Below are 20,793 nucleotides of genomic sequence, written 5' to 3'. Positions count from 1 at the left end.
CGTGTTTGAGGGAAACATTTCGTGTGAATGGTATTGTTTGAGATAAGGAGTCATTGTGTGTAATTTTCGTACAGTGACGAGTTTTGTATATTTTGTAAATGATTACACGATCAATGAAAAAGGCAAAAATGATGAATAGTGAGAACAACGAAATTGTTAACATGGCGAACTCGCCAACACAGGAAAACAGTATGATGGATAATGAAGTGGAAAACAATGTAATAAGTCGGGAAAATAGTCCGGAACCATTTCAAAATTTTTCTCAATCAGAAAATTCACAGAATACGAGATTAACGACAGAAGATTCTGTGATAGTATCGAACACAGATGGCCTTACAGCTATGATGAAGGATGCTGGTTTTGTGGGAAATGTTAGGGGCGAAAGGAATTTTGAACTAGTTCATACGGAGCAGTTGATGAGTGCAATATTAAATTTGGGAACACGGTTAGACTCACAAATAGGAACAATTAAAACAGAAATAGGAACAATTAAAACTGAGATGGGAACAATGGAAACACGGTTAGACTCACGAATAGGGACATGTTTCAAAAACATGAAAGATGAATTAAAGAAAGAAATTCGAGAAGAAGTACAACCGATTTTGAATGCTCAAAATAACAGATTATTTGCAGTAGAGATTAGATAAAGGGAACTGGATAGAGAACAGGAGGTAAGAGATTGCGTGATAGTACAGAAATTTTCAGAGTTAAATTTACAACGTGCAAAAGATAAGGAAGAAATATTTGAGAGAATAGAGGAATCCGTACCAAATGACAGAATAAATAACCTAACACAACAATATGAATAGTTAACTACCAAATGTGTTAATACTGAAACCCGAGTCGCGACACTTACGGAAGACGTAAATAAACAGAAAGAACAAATAGGTGATTTATCGGAAAGAGTTGAGGAGATTTCAGATAAATTGACAAGTCTTAGTTTAAGTGGGGACAGAGATTCAGATGATACAGCACCATTGCCATTTGCAGAAACCGAAGAATACCAGAACGTAAATAAACATGTTGAAAATCAGGGAAAATTTAATGAACGCGTGAAAAGGGAATTTGAGGCATTAAAAAAGCAAGTCAAACAGATTGAAGGCGAAATCGTAGGAAAAGACAGTAGAAGAAATTTAGAATCACAGATAGCAGAGGGCTTTGAAGAAAATAATTTGTTTCATTTACGGGATGCAACAAGAGAGCGCCAGGCGCGCGAACTTGACAATAATCGACATTCGGACTGGGACAGACGCGGTAGGTCTTTGTCGCCACGAGGCGAAAACTTTGACTGTAAGCACTTTTTGACTGTTCGGAAATTTAAGATCTTCCGCAATTCTAAGAATGACATACATTCATGTTCATGGTTAGATCAATTTATGTACACACTCCCGCCAAATTTGCCACTAAGTCACAAACTGGAAATTATGTGCGGCTATGAAAGTCCTCAGGGGATTCACTGCTCTAAGTGAATATGTGCCGTAGCGAGCATAGGGCCCCGAGCTGTAGTGGTACTATTTCTCTTTTAGTTTTTTGTACCGCTGCCTACTCTTTTACTATTCTTTGCATCTGTCAAAAACAACTCTTCTACTATCATTCTATCTAGAGAGTAAGTAAACAATAACCGGATATGACTATTTTACCTAAATGTGATTTCGGAAATTATCGTTTGGACTTACTGTATCTTCTGCAGCATTCATTCGTAGCTTAAATGAAATTTTACCTGTTTATCTTCGTGACATTATTACTTCATATGTTGACGATATTCTTATTGCTAAACATTCTTGGAGTGAGCACATCAAAATTTTGGATTCATTATTACGTATCTTTGCAAGAGTTGGCATTACAGTGAACTTGGAAAAATCTGAATTTGGTCGTTCTCAGGTGAAATTTCTCGGTCACATTATTTCTACAGAAGGTATTCTTCCTGATCTAGAGAAACTAGACGCTATTCGTAATTATGCTGTTCCTGCTACAAAACGTGATGTTCCTGGTTTCCTTGGTGTCTGTAATTTTCTTAGACGCTTTGTTAAATTGGACGATTTGGCCACACCTCGTTTATGTGAACTATCCGGAAAGGATTCTAATTGGTGTTGGGATGAGGAAGCTCAATCAGAATTTGAACAACTTCGTGATGCTTTAGTTGCTGCTCCACTTCTTTCACATCCGGATTTATCTAAAGATTTTTGTTTGGCGAGGGACTCATCATATAAAGGCCTAGGTGCACATTTATTTCAAGAGATAGAAGAAGACGGCGTTGTAGTACAGAAGACTATTGCATTTGGAAGTCGTGTTCTCTCTAAATCAGAAAAGAATTATTCGATTACGGAACTTGAAGCATTGGTGGTTGTTTGGGCTTTCACAAAATTTCGCACATTTTTGTTTGGCAGACATACTAAGGTTTACACCGATCATCGAGCTCTGGAATTTCTTATGTCGACAAAATTAACTCATGGCAGATTGTCAAGATGGGCGTTGTACCTACAGGAATTTTATTTTAGTATTGTTTACATACAGGGTTCTTCAAATATTGTTGCTGATGCTTTATCACGTGCACCTATGGGTTTGAAACAAAGCGCTGAAGAGGACTGCATAGAAAACAATTATTGTTTGATGTATATTCAAGGTGTTGCGCTTGAGAACTTTATTTCGCCTTCGTTCCAGGACATCCCTAAGGAGCAAAACAAGGATCCAATCTGGAAGGACATTAAGGAGAAGTGGAGGAGAAAGGAAAGCGTAGCGATTAGACAGCATTATTTAGTTCGCAATGACATTATTTTTAAACGAAAATCGGTCGACAACTCTGTTTGGTTAGTTTGTATTCCTGATGAGTGGGTTAATAAGCTGATTTGGTACACACATTTCAGTTATGCACACTTTGGTCCCAGAAAATGCTTTCATAAATTACGAGAAAATTGCTACTTCAGTAATATGGAAAAACGTATTACATCTGTTCTGGCCAAATGCAAATTATGTCAAAAGTCTAAGCCGCCAACAATTTCTCACAGAGCACCGTTGTTTCCTATCATTCCAGCGAAATTAAAGGAGATGGCTGCAGTTGATTTGTTCGGTCCAGTGGTTCGTTCTACTAATGGTTTTGCGTACATTTTCGTAGCAGTGGAATTGACATCAAAATATGTGTGTTTTACACCGTTACGCAAAGCAACAGCTCGTTCAGTATCTAATGCTTTCATTAACCATTTTCTTAAAGAAGTTGGTCATGTTGATAAGGTTATATCAGATAATGGATCACAGTTTCGTTCTAAAATTTGGCTTCGTACTCTATGGCGTCGTAAATTTAAACCAATTTTCATTTCACTTTTTCACCCTCAATCTAACGCTTCAGAGAGATGGATGAAGGAAATCAATAAATTGTGTCGTCTTTATTGTCATCAGAATCACAGAACGTGGGATCAGGATCTTCATAATTTTCAAAACATTCTGAATGAACTCCCTAATGACTCAACTTCTGTACCGCCATACTGATATTAAAAAACAAAGCACCGACAAATCGCATATCTGAAATCGTTCCTTTTCCGCCTACACGGAAACTGCGGCATTCTGAAGTTGTGAACCTGGCTCTACAAAATATTGCATCTGCGGCTGTTAGAAGACAGATATCAGCTAAACATCCTGGTCGTTTAAAAATCTTGTCAGTTGGTCAAAAAGTGTTAATTAAGTCTCATCGTTTGTCTCACAAAGGAAAAGGCTTGTGTCGCAAATTTTTTCTGCTTTATAATGGTCCATATAGAATTCGCAAAATTATTCATGATAACACTGTTGAAGTAGAAACTCTTAAATCTCGACGCTCTAAGGGAATACATCATATATCTAACGTTAAAATTTTTGTGGAATGATATACTTTTGAAAATTTTTTGTGGAATGACATACTTTAGAGAAACTAACAGCTACATGTAAACATGAAGAGAATACAAGGATACCGCGCTGTGTTTTGGCGGCGGCACATACTCAAAGCAACAGTCAAGTCTGCGCGCCGCACAAGGCAGTCGTTGACCGCAAACAATTGGTTCCTACGTCACGCGCCTACAGCTGATCGAGCGCTAAGTGCGAATGCACTGACAGCCATAAACAAATACACAGTCTAAGTTCTCCGACTAAATTCAGTATAATGCTATAGTGACTTGATGAATTATGTTATTAACATTCAGTATTTTTCAGGATACGGTTCTATAAAATATTTAAGAACTTCAGTTAAATTCTGTGTGTCTCCGACGTTAAGAGGACTTGCTATCGATAAATTTTCAGGAAGAATGTAATTTCCAAGAAGAAACTAATAAACTAAAAAGGCAACTATTAATTGAGTTTATTTTTCAGGTAACATACACTCCTGGAAATTGAAATACGAACACCGTGAATTCATTGTCCCAGGAAGGGGAAACTTTATTGACAAATTCCTGGGGTCAGATACATCACATGATCACACTGACAGAACCACAGGCACATAGGCACAGGCAACAGAGCATGCACAATGTCGGCACTAGTACAGTGTATATCCACCTTTCGCAGCAATGCAGGCTGCTATTCTCCCATGGAGACGATCGTAGAGATGCTGGATGTAGTCCTGTGGAACGGCTTGCCATGCCATTTCCACCTGGCGCCTCAGTTGGACCAGCGTTCGTGCTGGACGTGCAGACCGCGTGAGACGACGCTTCATCCAGTCCCAAACATGCTCAATGGGGGACAGATCCGGAGATCTTGCTGGCCAGGGTAGTTGACTTACACCTTCTAGAGCACGTTGGGTGGCACGGGATACATGCGGACGTGCATTGTCCTGTTGGAACAGCAAGTTCCCTTGCCGGTCTAGGAATGGTAGAACGATGGGTTCGATGACGGTTTGGATGTACCGTGCACTATTCAGTGTCCCCTCGACGATCACCAGTGGTGTACGGCCAGTGTAGGAGATCGCTCCCCACACCATGATGCCGGGTGTTGGCCCTGTGTGCCTCGGTCGTATGCAGTCCTGATTGTGGCGCTCACCTGCACGGCGCCAAACACGCATACGACCATCATTGGCACCAAGGCAGAAGCGACTCTCATCGCTGAAGACGACACGTCTCCATTCGTCCCTCCATTCACGCCTGTCGCGACACCACTGGAGGCGGGCTGCACGATGTTGGGGCGTGAGCGGAAGACGGCCTAACGGTGTGCGGGACCGTAGCCCAGCTTCATGGAGACGGTTGCGAATGGTCCTCGCCGATACCCCTGGAGCAACAGTGTCCCTAATTTGCTGGGAAGTGGCGGTGCGGTCCCCTACGGCACTGCGTAGGATCCTACGGTCTTGGCGCGCATCCGTGCGTCGCTGCGGTCCGGTCCCAGGTCGACGGGCACGTGCACCTTCCGCCGACCACTGGCGACAACATCGATGTACTGTGGAGACCTCACGCCCCACGTGTTGAGCAATTCGGCGGTACGTCCACCCGGCCTCCCGCATGCCCACTATACGCCCTCGCTCAAAGTCCGTCAACTGCACCTACGGTTCACGTCCACGCTGTCGCGGCATGCTACCAGTGTTAAAGACTGCGATGCAGCTCCGTATGCCACGGCAAACTGGCTGACACTGTCGGCGGCGGTGCACAAATGCTGCGCAGCTAGCGCCATTCGACAGCCAACACCGCGGTTCCTGGTGTGTCCGCTGTGCCGTGCGTGTGATCATTGCTTGTACAGCCCTCTCGCAGTGTCCGGAGCAAGTATGGTGGGTCTGACACACCGGTGTCAATGTGTTCTTTTTTCCATTTCCAGGAGTGTATTTCCACTTAGGTATGTACTTTAGACGTAATTTGCTGCTCGCGATTACGTGATTCATACTTGTGCTAAATTTCATGTTCTATGAATTAACTTGTGAAGCGACGTGCTTGCGTACATTTGCTGATTTTTGTCAATGTTTTATTAATGAACAGGGTTGTTATTTGTATATATTATGCATCGCTTGGCTGCAATTCTTTTTCACTGATGTCATATTTTTTTTATTATGTGCCTGCTGTGCTTATTTATTAAAATTATAATTGTCACCTGATTAATTGTGCTGATTATGTATGTAAGTTATACTTCGTGATTTATCTGCTTGCGCCTTCATGTTTACTTATTAAGATTACATATGAACATTTATTTGCTTATGCTGATATGATGCTAATGACCGGTTTATTATGTTAGATAACATATTTGCTGTCTTGCTTATGGATTGCATATTTACACATTTCTGTTTTGTTGTCATAACTACTCTTTAATTTGGTATATAGAAATGCTGATATACTGTGTATGAACATAGAGTTTAGGTAACACTATTGCATTAATTATAGGTTGTTCGCTTGGCAGAGCCTCGTTGTAAGAATTGTGCTGCATCCACTTGTTGACATTCTATTCTCTACTGGTATATTTACTCGCTATTGTATGTTTTGCTTACGCTCAGTGCCTCATATTTTAAGATCAGAAAATGAACTGCTATAATTCGACATAAGCGACATAAGTACAAGAAACTTCATAGAAGTCACATGAGCTGAGGTTTTATGGAAGCTGTAGAAATTTATGCTAATAGGAAGGAAGCTAACGACATGACATACCAAAACTAGGTTTAGACCATTGACAGTTATTACACTGCATTTTTCGTGAGCAATTGAAATAGGAAGTGACACTTGACACAAGAAATACTCCACATGTTTGCTTCTGTTGGCCATAATTCTTGAAGTGGTGTACACACTGTGAAATATTATGATCATTCACACTCCGTAATCGTACTTAATTACTGAGAGTTATTCGAACTAAGTCTGTTAGAGGTCATGTATGCATTTCTTTTGTTTATAATTCATAATGAGTAGAAGATTTGGGTCAGATGGATTACACAGAGGTTGTGTGTTGACAGTGTGTCTTCGGATTGTATGGGATGATGAGGTTTGCATTAGGATTTTATCTGTACTTGTTCGAGGAGACTGACTAGAGGAAAGAGTTGTTATGGAAGTGAAATGATATTGGCGATAAGGTTTATATGTGTCGACGTATTGAAGAGATATTATTGAGGTATTGAGATTATATGAAGCTGATGATTATTGGAGTTTTTGTGGACAAGAGATAAGGTAAATGATATTGATGATAAGATTTATATGTATCGACGTAAGAGGTATTATTGAAGTATTGAGATTATGTGATGCTGATGATTATTGGAGTTTTGGTGTATAAGAGGTAAAGTAAGTGAGGTGCATATTTATTTTGTTGGTCTATATGGAACAAGGAGGATGAAGATAGCAGACTAGAACACTAAAGTGGAAGGAAGATTGTCTACACACACTTTGTTAAATCAATAAGCAGTACATACTTTTTTTGGAGAGAGGAAGTAATTGCATTTCTTGGCTCACTGACAGTTGTTCAGCAACCGTACATTTTGATCTGGCTTGGCAAACATTGGTCTTGACATGTTGACTATGACGTTGACTAACTATTATTGACTGTTATACATTGCTGCCACTACTACTTGATACACATGATGAACATCAAATTTTGACAGAATTGCATTTACACAGTTAACACTATTCAATTACACAGTAGTACTTAATGCGGATGAAAGATGAGTGAGTGTGTTTTGTGTGTTTTCCTTTCCTAATCCTACCCACCTATCTCCTAAATATTATTTTATTTGTTTGTAGTGGCTTGCACTGACACCCATAAATATTATAGGTTTACTGATATTTGAGTATTTGTAATAGTTCATATGACAATTATCTGATATCATTTGTGTGTTTATTAGAATTTATATGTTTAGTGTGTAAAAGCATTTGTATGTGTATTCAAACTATTGTTCATGCCTGAACTGTCTGATTAGTGATGGTGAATATTATGAACTGTTACCTGCACTTGTTCAGCATTGATGGGTGCCACTTAGAAATGTTTAATTTCTGCTGATGAACTGTGTGATTAGTGATAATGAATATTATGGACTGTTACTTGTACTTTTTCTACATGATTGGTGCCACTAGGACATGTTTAATTTCTGCTTATAAACTCTGATGAGCAGTGTGATCAGTGATAGTGAATATTATGGACTGTTACTTGTACTTTTTCTACATGATTGGTGCCACTAGGAGATGTTTAATTTCTGCTTATAAACTCTAATGAACAATGTGATCAGTGATAGTGAATATTATGGACTGCTCTCTGGACCTACTCAACTTTGTTGGGTGCCAAAGATGGAACTGCTTCTACTGAAATAATGTGACTTGTTGCTGTCTGCACCTGCTCAACATTACTGGGTGCCACTGATGGACTGCTTCTACTGAAATGATGTCACTTGTTGGTGTTGCACCTGTTCAACATTACTGAGTGCCACTAATGGAACTGCTTCTACTGACATAATGTCACTTGTTGGTGTTTGCACCTGTTCAGCATTGCTGGGTGCCACAGATGGAACTGCTTCTACTGAAATGAAGTCACTTGTTGGTGTTTGCACCTGTTCAACATTGCTGGGTGCCACAGATGGAACTGCTTCTACTGAAATGAAGTCACTTGTTGGTGTCTGCTCCTGTTCAACATTACTGGGTGCCACTGATGGACTGCTTCTACTGAGATAATGTCACTTGTTGGTGTCTGCACCTGTCAACATTACTGGGTGCCACTAATGAACTGCTTCTACTGACATAATGTCACTTGTTGGTGTCTGCACCTGCTCAACATTGCTGGGTGCCACTGATGGATTGCTTCTACTGAAATAATGTCACTTGTTGGTGTCTGCACCTGTTCAACAATGCTGGGTGCCACTGATGGACTGCTTCTACTGAGATAATGTCACTTGTTGGTGTCTGCACATGTTCAACATTGCTGGGTGCAACTGATGGAACTACTACCAACTACTTGTTTTTTTTTTTTTTAATCATTGAAAGCATTTTATGTGAACATTTGTATAAACAGATTTTTTTGTGTAGTGTGTAAACTATTATGTAAAGTCACATGTATGAAAGAATTTGTATTGCTTACTGTATTTTATATATTAGGTTATTGAAAGGTCAGTGCAAAGCCAAAATTTTATCTAATTATGTGATATTTACGTATTAATATTATCTTTTATTTTTGTCTGTATTTTGTGGACGAATTTGGTGGTATTTTCACCACCAATGCTGGCAAAAATACCATCAAATTCTGGCCCGTGGAGGAGGGGCATATGAAAGGTGGCTACACTGAGCCACAGCGCCAGAGATTGCGCCAAAGAGTATTATTCAGCCGCCTCCACTGGCAGTGCCTGTCGAACACTCGTAGTCGAGTGCTTGGGCAGAACTCGTAGTAGTCAGTGCTTGGGGAGAACTCGTAGTAGGCTGTGCTTGCTGAGATGTGATACTGAAAAGTTCTTGTTGAGATGTGGTAGTAGCGAGTCGGTGCGGAGAGATTGTAATGTTTAGAGTGCTTTTCATCGATATAAACGAAGGTAAAAAAAAAAAAAAATTCTTTTCTCTCTCATTACTTCAGTGTCCTGAATAATGCGTCATTACAGGTTCAGTCAACAAAGCATCTGGCGTGTGTTCTTGTATTAGAGTGTAATTCTGGTTTTCTTGCGCAATTATAGTATTTCTAATTTTTTTTATCACGTCAGTATAAATGGTATTTGAAATTTCTTGTCTTATTGAAGAAGAACCGTGCCAGATGTGTACGTTGAGTCACACCCCCACACACAGAACAACTAACTTGCGCCTTGGTTTCGTTGGTTTTATAGTTGCTGGGGACTTTATTAATTAATTGTGTTAACAGGAAATTTTCATTTCATTCTTTGTTGTTGTTCTATGCAGTCAGATTGCGTACTAAAACTAGTCAGGGCCAACCGTTTACGAGACTTGCGTAATCGGACGTACAGCCACTAAAAATTTAAAAAAGTATTTTCATTAATAATAGTCAAGCCCCCATGCATGCTCTGCCCCCTACGATTCCTCCCCCTGTGTGTGGTCTTGCAAGAGTAGTATGGAATATTTACGTTACGGCAAGCAAGAGTGGGAAAACGAGCGTAAGAGAACTACCACCATTATATGAACACACCTTTTGGTGAATAACTGGTCAAAATAACGTGCTTTTACTTGATTCCTTGCCTGCTTACAGAAAGTTTACTCATTTAGAGCGAACTATCCCTCCTGAAATGTGAGTGACATTGGAATTCATACTACCTAGAACCACTGGATAAATTCAGACTCAGGATGTTTGTTTTTTCCGCACCTGTAAAACATGTTATTGTCTTACACGCAGCTGCACCTTAAAGGATAGACAGCTTCACGATAAGCTCCACGACAGACCGTTTCGCATTCGGTTGGATGCCGTCACATTTAACCAGTTCTCATCGTCTCGTTTCACCAATATCACTCTACATGCCTTCTTTAGATACCTAGCTGAACGCTCTGTACGGTTTGTAACACCCGAGGAGCTCCTCTTCGGTCTTGATGGCGCGAACCTTTATGATCATTGTCTGTCCCCATTTTCTGCCCGTTCTTCAAGGTTCAAGTTAATGGTTTGTCTAGAACATTTATTGAATGTCGACGATGTCCATTTTGTGGAGTGTAATACATACATCCCATTGAAGGTTCACCTCTGCACCACCGGAACACTCATTTTTCGTGCTCCTAATGTACATGGTGAGGCATTTGCAGCTAACATTTTGCCTTTCATAAATCTTAACGCAACGCTTTCAAATAAGTCATTCTAAAGACTGAACTTGCAACCTCATGCTCAAGGGGTTCATCGTGTGTCCCTGGTTTAAATCTTCCGCTCGGCTCCAAACCAGAGGACCGCAATCAGTTCTGGAAATGATGCTGCTTTCACCCTGAGAGGGTGGGTAGCTGTATTCGCCAGAGCAGCTAGCCGCCTTCGGGAACCGATGGTGGCCTCTGAACCCAGGTGTGAGGCGTCATTCGTGGCCATATGACCCACGATGTGGAGCCGGGTGCATCCAGCACACTCAATTGCTACCCTCAGAGCCTCCCCCACATAACAGATGAGAACTTCCAGCAAGAAAACAGACTGCACACTGGCATATTTCCAGACCTGCAAGCTACTTTCCTAAGGAGCCCCATCACCCAGCTAACGTTGGAACCCCAAATGACAAGGAATACCATCCCTTGCGCTAGTTCGGACCTTTCAGGAAGACTGTGTTCAGTCATTACTAAATAGGCATCCTGTGGTGGTTCAGAAGTCATTCTGGAACGGAATATACTTCAATCCTTTCTCCAAGCCACAGAGAGACAGCTGTACGGCTAGTAATCACTATCGCGTTCTGCTCAGAATCACTGACAAGCAAATTTCAAGCGGCCAGGTCGTGTGAATGAGAAGGTGCTGCTTTGCCTTGGATCCCGGATGACTGCTGAGGGCTACAGAGATGCCAAAACATTTGTTTCAGTACCTTACCCGTAGCCCCGGACAGCTGCCTGAAACCAGGCGATCGTGGTCAACAGAATTTCCAACTGTTTGCGGACGATGGCCAATTTCCCTTACATACGTACACAACAGGTGCATTCCCTGTTCATCTTTAATCAAGTTTTGTCCGTTCCACAAGTAATATGACATTAACCCAAGGAATAACTGAGTGTAATCTTTCTACTTCTATGCTATTTTTATTGCATTGCAGTCAGATCACACAGCGCAAATGCACTAAAATGTCACAAATACTTAGTTACTATGTACTAGTCATCACAGTATGCTACACAGATACAACTAACTTCTTTTCAGAAGCACACGAGACATAAACCAAATTCTGTGTAAGAAAAAGAAACTGCTGTTGCTTCTAAAGCACACGCTCGATCTCAAGTCTGCGGCTCCAACGAGAATAACAATAATAAATCAACAAATAGTATCATGTAGCAAGTCGTATCATCATGGAGTATGGAAGTGTTATAGAAGCATGAAAATATCGGTCCCATCGGATTAGGGAAGGATGGGGAGGGAAGTCGGCCGTGCCCTTTCAAAGCGACCATCCCGGCATTTACTTGAAGAGATTTTGAGAAATCACGGGAAACCTAAATTACGATGACCGGACGCGGGCTTGAACCGTCGTCCTCCCAAATTAAAAACCAATGTGATAAACACTGCGCCACCTCGCTCGGTGATGCAAAAAGAAGATTAATCTACATTTATTAGGGTCAGTGACGTACGAATGCATGCTGAAATTTAACACTTCCGAATTTTTTATTCTGTTAGTAATATCTGTTACGGTATTCCCTGTCATGCGTTTTACTCGGTCGACCTTCCTGCTTCGCTGGAACAGCTTGCAGCCGTCCGCCGCTAGAGGGCGCTGAACTTGAAACGTCCCCTTAGAATAATTTATACAGGACTGTGCTTAAACTGACACACAATATTTTTTAGCGCAACGCAATCTGACTTTCAGAAATCCCTACAAAGGAATGGCCCTGACTAACATTAACCTATACCTTTCACAAATCACTTACCTCACAAAAATCTTCGTTACTCGAACTACTGCAATACAGCGAGCGCCACTACTGCCAGCTAAATAAAAGATTCAAACTACGGAAGGCACTAACTACTGATAGGCATAGTTAGCAAATAAAAGATTTTAATAGAGAACAAACAATGTATTTACCTTAATAATCATAATATATATAGCAGTTCATGCCATCCAGTATTACAAATTTCAAAACTCCGTCATCTCTCTCCCCACATCCACCACTGCTGGCGGCTCACCTCCAACTGCGCAACGCTACGCGCTGTTCACGTTCAGCTGCCCAACACTACAATGGCAGACAACAATGCTAACTAGCCACAGACTGCACACAGCACAGCCAGTGATTTTCATACAGAGCGCTACGTAACGTTGCCAATAAGAAAATATAAACAGCCTACTTACAAACTGTAGCGTGTAACATAGCGGGATGTAAGTTAACTATGTCGGTGCGTGAGAAGTAGCTTGCTGTAGTCGAGCGTCTTACTTCAGAAAACTTCACACATGGACCAAACTCTGTTTCAGTATTATTATTTTCGTGTCAGAAACTTACATAAAACACAGTTTATACAAATGGTGACAGATCAACACAGTTTACATAATCTTTGAACAAAATTTGGCCCTTTCCAGTGCATTTTCTGTTGCCTTGTGAAGGTCATCTTTTGTGGGTAGCTGGACACAGTCGACACTGAAGCATATGTTGAGCAGTCTGTTCTTCCCCGCAGTCACATTGAGTTTTATTTTCTTCCATGTATCCTCATTTTGCGAGGTTAAACAGTGATCTGCCCGCTCCTGACCTGAACCTATTCTAGGACTTCCAGACTGGCCAATTCTCATGATGACCTGGGGGTAAAAATTCCGAAAATCCTTTCCAATCAGGAGGGTGGGGTGTCTCGGCCCTCCATAGTTGCAGCCTGGCTTCGTCATCAATGGTTGTTAGCTTCTCCGATGTTCTGAGGAAACTTTTCCTTAACCTTATTCGTTGTGGGTAGGGTTGTCGCCCATGCATGGGATGCGTTTCTCAAGCTGCAGTTTCATTCTTTCCCTGTTTGCTGCTATTTCTCTTCGAACAGAAGGTGGTGCAGTTCTTGCAAGATGGTTGACCCATTCGACTGAATTTGGCTTGAAGCAGACTGTTGCAATTCTGCATGTGTCTTTTAGGACAATATCCACCTGTTTGGTATGTGTTGACTTGCACCAGACAGGACAGGCATACTCTGCAGCGGAGGGGCCTAATGCCACTAAAGTAGTCGGATGATATCAGCTTGACTACCCCACTATCTTGCACAGGATAGAGTAGCATGGAGAGCTGCATCAAACCAGATTCAGTACTGAAGACCACAACAACAACAACCTATCTGTGATCCGGCCAGTTTACTCAGTAGGTTTTTCCTACTGGAGAGTTCTGATTTGAATTTCGTGCAGTGTTTCTTGAACATTATAAGTCGGTCAAGTGTTATTCCCAGTTGCTTTGGGGTGTCACACTGTTCCAATTTAGCCCTCGACCATTCTAATTTGTGGTAGGTTTCCATTTTTTTCAGATGGACGCACTTGTGTCTCTGATGGGTTTGGCTTAAACTTCTGTAGTATTTTGACAGTCCTTCAAAAGCACTCTTTAGTGTGATTTCTTCAGTATGACAACGCCAGATCACACACGAGCGTTTCTACATCTGCAACAATCCGACACCTTGGATTCACTGTCATGGATCATCCACCGCACAGGCACGACGTGGCTGCATCAGGTTTTCACCTGTTTCTAAGCGTTAAAGAACACCTTCGAGAAGTCCACTTTGATACTGATGATGCGATACAAAAAAGTCAAACGTTGTACAGTGACGGTATCAACAAACTGGTCTCTCGTCGGGAGGTATGTGTTTGTCGCCAGGCTCACTATGTTGAGAAATAGATATGTAGACATGAAGAATAAAGATAAAGAATGGTAATAACGTCTGTTTTATTTTTAAAACTGTAAGAGTTTTCACATAAATAATTCCGAAGCATTACTGTTCAGCACGTGTTCTTAAGGTGGATGAAAATAAATATACTTATTCAGCCAACTTTAGAGTAGCATTAATTCATAAATTAGAGTAAGAATAGTAGGATTCCTTATTAATAAGATGTTACGACAAAATATGACTTACTGTGAAGAATTCACTTACTGTGATTATTCTTACGAAAGTCTAACGCAAACCAATGACAATAATTATAGCTCAGGTACGGATGACAGAGTTGCTGGAGAATGGGTGGTCGGCAATAGAAATGAGTGGGAAGTAAGATTCATCGAGTCCTGCAGTGCACTTCATCTATGAATGGCAAATACACTGCTTAGAAATTACAAGGAAAAGAAGAAACAGCAAGATAATTATTGAACTGCATCATGGTGAAAATGAGATTCGGAAATCAGTTGTTGAATAGCAAGGCGTATTCAGAAACAAATATTAGACTCTAATTATAATTTAGTAATGATTAACAGTCAAAACATCGGATTAAATAGTCTACATCTCACTTTACACCAGGACCTCTTCCTAAACAACTGGCTCTGTCGGTAGTAACTCTTGTCGTAAATGCCCATGAAAATGGGGCATTTAGGCGTTTAGTAGACAGCTCACTTAATTTCGATTGCATAACTTGTCTCTGAATTTTCGTGTAGTTTTCCACACACATGCTTCTTCTGCAGCGTACATGAAACGCATGTCTGCAAGTTCTTGTAACGAGTACCGTTGCACATTACACAATATGAAAAAGCTACAGAAACAGGACACGTCACAGAGTTTATTATTGTTTTACTAGATAACTACCGAAATCGATACAGCAGGGAGTAATTTATTATCAAACAGGCGCAGTTTGCAAACTGAAATCTTGAAATTTAACCGAGAATTACTGAATATGGTCCCCTGAAAACGCAAACTGATTCAGATAGCAATATATCGTATCTGGTAGAACATAACAAACCGCAAAAAAGGTAGTATTCTGAAATGATTGTAAGACATTTAGGTCTGAACACTGTTTAAAAAAATTGCGTAATTAACAATCTTCGTATATAACTGACTCAATTCGAGAAGGGAAAATGTGCTTGCTATTAGCAGCTTTCAGTGCATGAAAAGTCTATGAGCTGACGTGGCGGAGAGACTGAATTTTGGTGACGCTATATCTGCAGTTGTATGCTACGTAGAAAATGCATCTTATAGTCTTACCTGTTATGCTGTCAAAATTCTACGTAAGACAGTAGCGAAAGCGATGCACAATTAAATACGCACGAAAATAAGCAATGTAGGAAAGTGGACAAATTTCCGTGAAGCAAGTCTGATGTAAATACGATCAGATGACGGACACGTGGTTGGAAACACAGCCAAAGAGATGTACGTATGTAAAGTAATAAATTTACGAACGCCAAAGTGCTGAATATGCATTATAATGATGTAGATACCGCTATATACGAGGGCAGTTCAATAAGTAATGCAACACTTTTTTTTCTGAAACAGGGGTTGTTTCTTTCAGCATTGAAATACACCAGGTTATTCCCCAATCTTTCAGCTACACAACAATATGTTTCAACGTAATCTCCATTCAATGCTACGGCCTTACGCCACCTTAAAATGAGGGCCTGTATGTCTGCACGGTTCCATTCCACTGGTCGATGTCGGAGCCAACGTCGTACTGCATCAATAACTTCTTCATCATCCGCGTAGTGCGTCCCACGGATTGCGTTCTTCATTGGGCCAAACATATGGAAATCCGACGGTGCGAGATCGTGGCTGTAGGGTGCATGAGGAAGAACAGTCCACTGAAGTTTTGTGAGCTCCTCTCGGGTGCGAAGACTTGTGTGAGGTCTTGCGTTGTCATGAAGAAGGAGAAGTTCGTTCTGATTTTTGTGCCTACGAACACGCTGAAGTCGTTTCTTCAATTTCTGAAGAGTAGCACAATACACTTCAGAGTTGATCGTTTGACCATGGGGAAGGACATCGAACAGAATAACCCCTTCAGCGTCCCAGAAGACCGTAACCATGACTTTACCGGCTGAGGGTATGGCTTTAAACTTTTTCTTGGTAGGGGAGTGGGTGTGGCGCCACTCCATTGATTGCCGTTTTGTTTCAGGTTCGAAGTGATGAACCCATGTTTCATCGCCTGTAACAATCCTTGACAAGAAATTGTCACCCTCAGCCACATGACGAGCAAGCAATTCCGCACAGATGGTTCTCCTTTGCTCTTTATGGTGTTCGGTTAGATAACGAGGGACCCAGCGGGAACAAACCTTTGAACATCCCAACCGGTGAACAATTGTGACAACACTACCAACAGAGATGTCAAGTTGAGCACTGAGTTGTTTGATGGTGATCCGTCGATCATCTCGAACGAGTGTGTTCGCACGCTCCGCCATTGCAGGAGTCACAGCTGTGCACGGCCGGCCCGCACGCGGGAGATCAGACAGTCTTGCTTGACCTTGCGGCGATGATGACACACGCTTTGCCCAACGACTCACCGTGCTTTTGTCCACTGCCAGATCACCGTAGACATTCTGCAAGCGCCTATGAATATCTGAGATGCCCTGGTTTTCTGCCAAAAGAAACTCGATCACTGCCCGTTGTTTGCAACGCACATCCGTTACAGACGCCATTTTAACAGCTCCGTAAAGCGCTGCCACCTGTCGGAAGTCAATGAAACTATACGAGACGAAGCGGGAATGTTTTTGAAAATATTCCACAAGAAATTTCCGGTTTTTCAACCAAAATTGGCCGAGAAAAAAAAGTGTTGCATTACTTATTGAACTGCCCTCGTAGGATGATTTCTTGATGACGTCAGAAACTTTCTGGGATGACGGAGAAGGGTAAAGGTATAAGTTGAGGTAAGGGACAGCAGTCCGGAGACAACCGAGGCGAAAGGTATAAAGGAAAATCTGCTCAATGTCCGCCTTAGCCTCCCGCAGCGCTCAAAACTAAGAGCCCCGGCTTCCAGACCCTGATAATGACGTACAGCTCTACGAATACTTCTCAGTTGCTTCAGATGATTTCCTCTGTTGATTAATTAATAACTGCACACCTCAGTTGATGCGGGACAGACCGAAAATCCTAATTTACGGTACAGAAAAAATTATTTCCATGTACCTCCACAAGTTTCGTAAATTGCTACACTTACAACAATAGTCCAAAATGGCGTCTCCCAACGTCAATGCAGACATGGAACTGTCTCTTAAAGTTTCGTCGTACTGAGCATTGTCTTAGGCAGCAAGGACGATTGTCAGGTGATTCTCTGTAGTCTCTACAGGCGTGTTGAACACAATACTTTTCACATGGTCCCACAAGAACAGACAAAGTGAGGTGCGATCAGGTGAACCTGCTGCCCACGAAGTGGGTCCTTCTCTGCCTCTCCACTTCTCAGGGAATGTCTATGCAGTTGTTTCACATACCCTCACTCCAATGTCACTGGCAAGACGGAGGGAAGCTCCATAACGTTGGAACCACACTCGTCGACGAATAAACGGTTGACGAATACCCTCACGATCTTAGCAACAACAGTATCCGCACACGTATTCCACTGTCAGAGGTAACAGAACGATTTTCGATCTCAAAATTCGACTTGGTCGTTTCCGGAACAAGGGCGCTTGACTCAGATTTATACATTATCCCTTCTCCATCATCCCTGACAGTTCAGGGACGTCGTCACGGAATCACAATTCTGTGATTTTACAAGAGGGTGAGAGAGTGAGAGAAAGAGAGAGAGAGAGAGAGGTACAGTAAGTTGCCATTATGTACGGCTGCATATACTAAAGTAGAATACTGGCTTTCAAGTACACAAGTGAAATGGAATGTACCATTAAATAATACACTACTGGCCATTAAAATTGCTACACCACGAAGCTGACGTGCTATAGACGCGAAATTTAATCGACAGGAAGAAGATGCTGTGATATGCAAATGACTAACTTTTCAAAGCATTCACACAAGGTTGGCGCCGCTGGTGACACCTACAACGTGCTGATATGAGGAAAGTTTCCAGCCGATTTCTGATACACAAACAGCGGTTGACCGGCGTTGCTGGTGAAACGTTGTTGTGATGCCGCGTGTAAGGAGAAGAAATGCGCACCATCATGTTCCCGACTTTGATAAAGGTCGGATTGTAGACTATAGCGATTGCGGTTTGTCGTATCGCGACATTGCTGCTCGCGTTGGTCGAGATCCAATGACTGTTAGCAGAATATGGAATCGGTGGGTTCAAAAGGGTAATACGGAAAGCCGAGCTGGATCCTAACGGCCTTGTATCACTAGCAGTCGAGATGACACGCATCTTATCCGCATTGCTGTAACGGATCGTGCAGCCACGTCTCAATCCCTACGTCAACAGATGGGGACGTTTGCAAGACAACAACTGCACGAACAGTTAGACGACGTTTGCACCAGCATGGACTATCAGCTGGGAGCCCATGGCTGCGGTTACCCTTCGCAGTGCATCACAAACAGGAGCGCCTGCGATGATGTACTCGACGACGAACCTGTGTGCACGAATGACAAAACTTCATTGTTTCGCATGAATCCTGATTCTGTTTACAGCATCATGATGGTCGCATCCGTGTTTGGCGACATCACGGTGAACGCACATTGTAAGCGTGTATTCGTCATCGTCATACTGGCGTATCACCCGGCGTGATGGTATGGGGTGCCTTGGTTACACATCTCAGTCGCCTCTTGTTCGCGTTGAGGGCACTTTGAACAGTGGACGTTACATTTCACATGTGTTACGACCCGTGGCTTTACCCTTCATTCGATCCCTAGAGAACCCTACATTTCAGCAGGATAATGCACGACCGCATGTTGCAGGTCCTGAACGGGCCTTTCTGGATACAGAAAATGTTCGACCGCTGCCCTGGCCAGTACGTTCTCCAGATCTCTCAACAATTGAAAACGTCTGGTCAATGGTGGCCGAGCAACTGGCTCGTCACAATACGCCAGTCACAACTCTTGATGAACTGTGGTATCGTGTTGAAGCTGCATGGGGAGCTATACCTGTACACGCCATCCAAGTTCCGATTGACTCAATGCCCAGGCGTATCAAGGCCGTTTTTATGGCCAGAGGCGGTTGTTGTGGGTACTGATTTCTCAGAATCTATGCACCCAAATTGCGTGAAAATGTAATCACATGTCAGTTCTAGTATATGCAATGCGATTGCACGAAGGATGTAGTTATCTCACGAAATCCTTCAAAACAGTATCGTGAAAATGCATGTCTCGAAACATACAAGACTAGCGCTTACAAAACTTATTCCATTCCACCGACGGAGCTTCCTTGAGATGGTTTGTTACCATAATTCTTACTAACCGCCCTTTCATAGCCTTTCAAAATCTGATGAAGCCTTAACTAAGTGAAACGCATTATCTGCTATTAAAATAACTTTGCAACCGAGACTGTCTTAATGTAAGAAGAGTTTACTTTAAACTCTTTAATCTCTTTCGGCGAAGGAGCAACAGCCAGAATCTGGAGCACAAGTGGAAGTAAGAGTGGTGCTTTGTTCTACAGTATGCGGTTTCATAACTGAATCTGGGCTGTCTGTTTCCTCATTGGTTGCTACAGCTCAGAGCTGTGCGAGCGACCAAGCGCTGCCTCACAGTTGACGTGCAAAGACACATGGTTGCTGGCAGACTCGCATTTGGTACCTGGGTAAGTGTAATATGAAACAAGGCCGAGCGGGAAGCTGACACACGACTCATACGCATAGCTCGTTCAAGACCTCGGACCGTCTAAAATAATCATTTTGAGTCATTGTTTCCTAGATCCGAAATATTGAATTAGAATTATGTATTTCGAACGTCCTTTACGGATTCCTTTTCTGACACCACAGTCGACAAGATAAGTTTGGCCTGTGAATTGTGTTAACTTTTTTTCTATGTGTTACGGTATTTTAACTGTATGCGTGTCGTTTTCTTCTGTAATAAAATTTGGGGGCTCCTTTTCTTAAGTGAGCGACGGAAACCGTCTAGAAACCATAGTCTGGCTGATGTACTAGCACACGGTCCTGAACCCAACACATTGATTTCACGCTGATCTGGCTCACTTCCTATCTCGATAAGTAGGGCGGTTTGTGTTAATCTGTACCAGAGGAAATCAACTTGGTCCCTACCACCCACTAATTAGCATTCCAGCTTACATAGTGGACGGTGGGGATTTTAAAAACATTTTCGATACATTTCCATACTATGTTGACATAAAATGTATTATGGGCTCCTTAATGTTTTACAAATTTTATAAAGTTATTTCTCTACTTTATAAATCACAATTACAGTAGAACCCGTAGGTGGTTACGAAATCTTACTACTAACAGATATAACAGAAGTGGGGTGAAAGTAAAAACGGTTGCCAACCCATGCTCTATTCGA

The sequence above is a fragment of the Schistocerca americana genome, chromosome 2, assembly GCF_021461395.2.
Source record: "Schistocerca americana isolate TAMUIC-IGC-003095 chromosome 2, iqSchAmer2.1, whole genome shotgun sequence".
Lineage (NCBI taxonomy): Eukaryota > Metazoa > Arthropoda > Insecta > Orthoptera > Acrididae > Schistocerca > Schistocerca americana.
The sequence above is the reverse complement of the archived record's forward strand: the minus strand, read 5'-3'. Positions refer to the sequence as shown.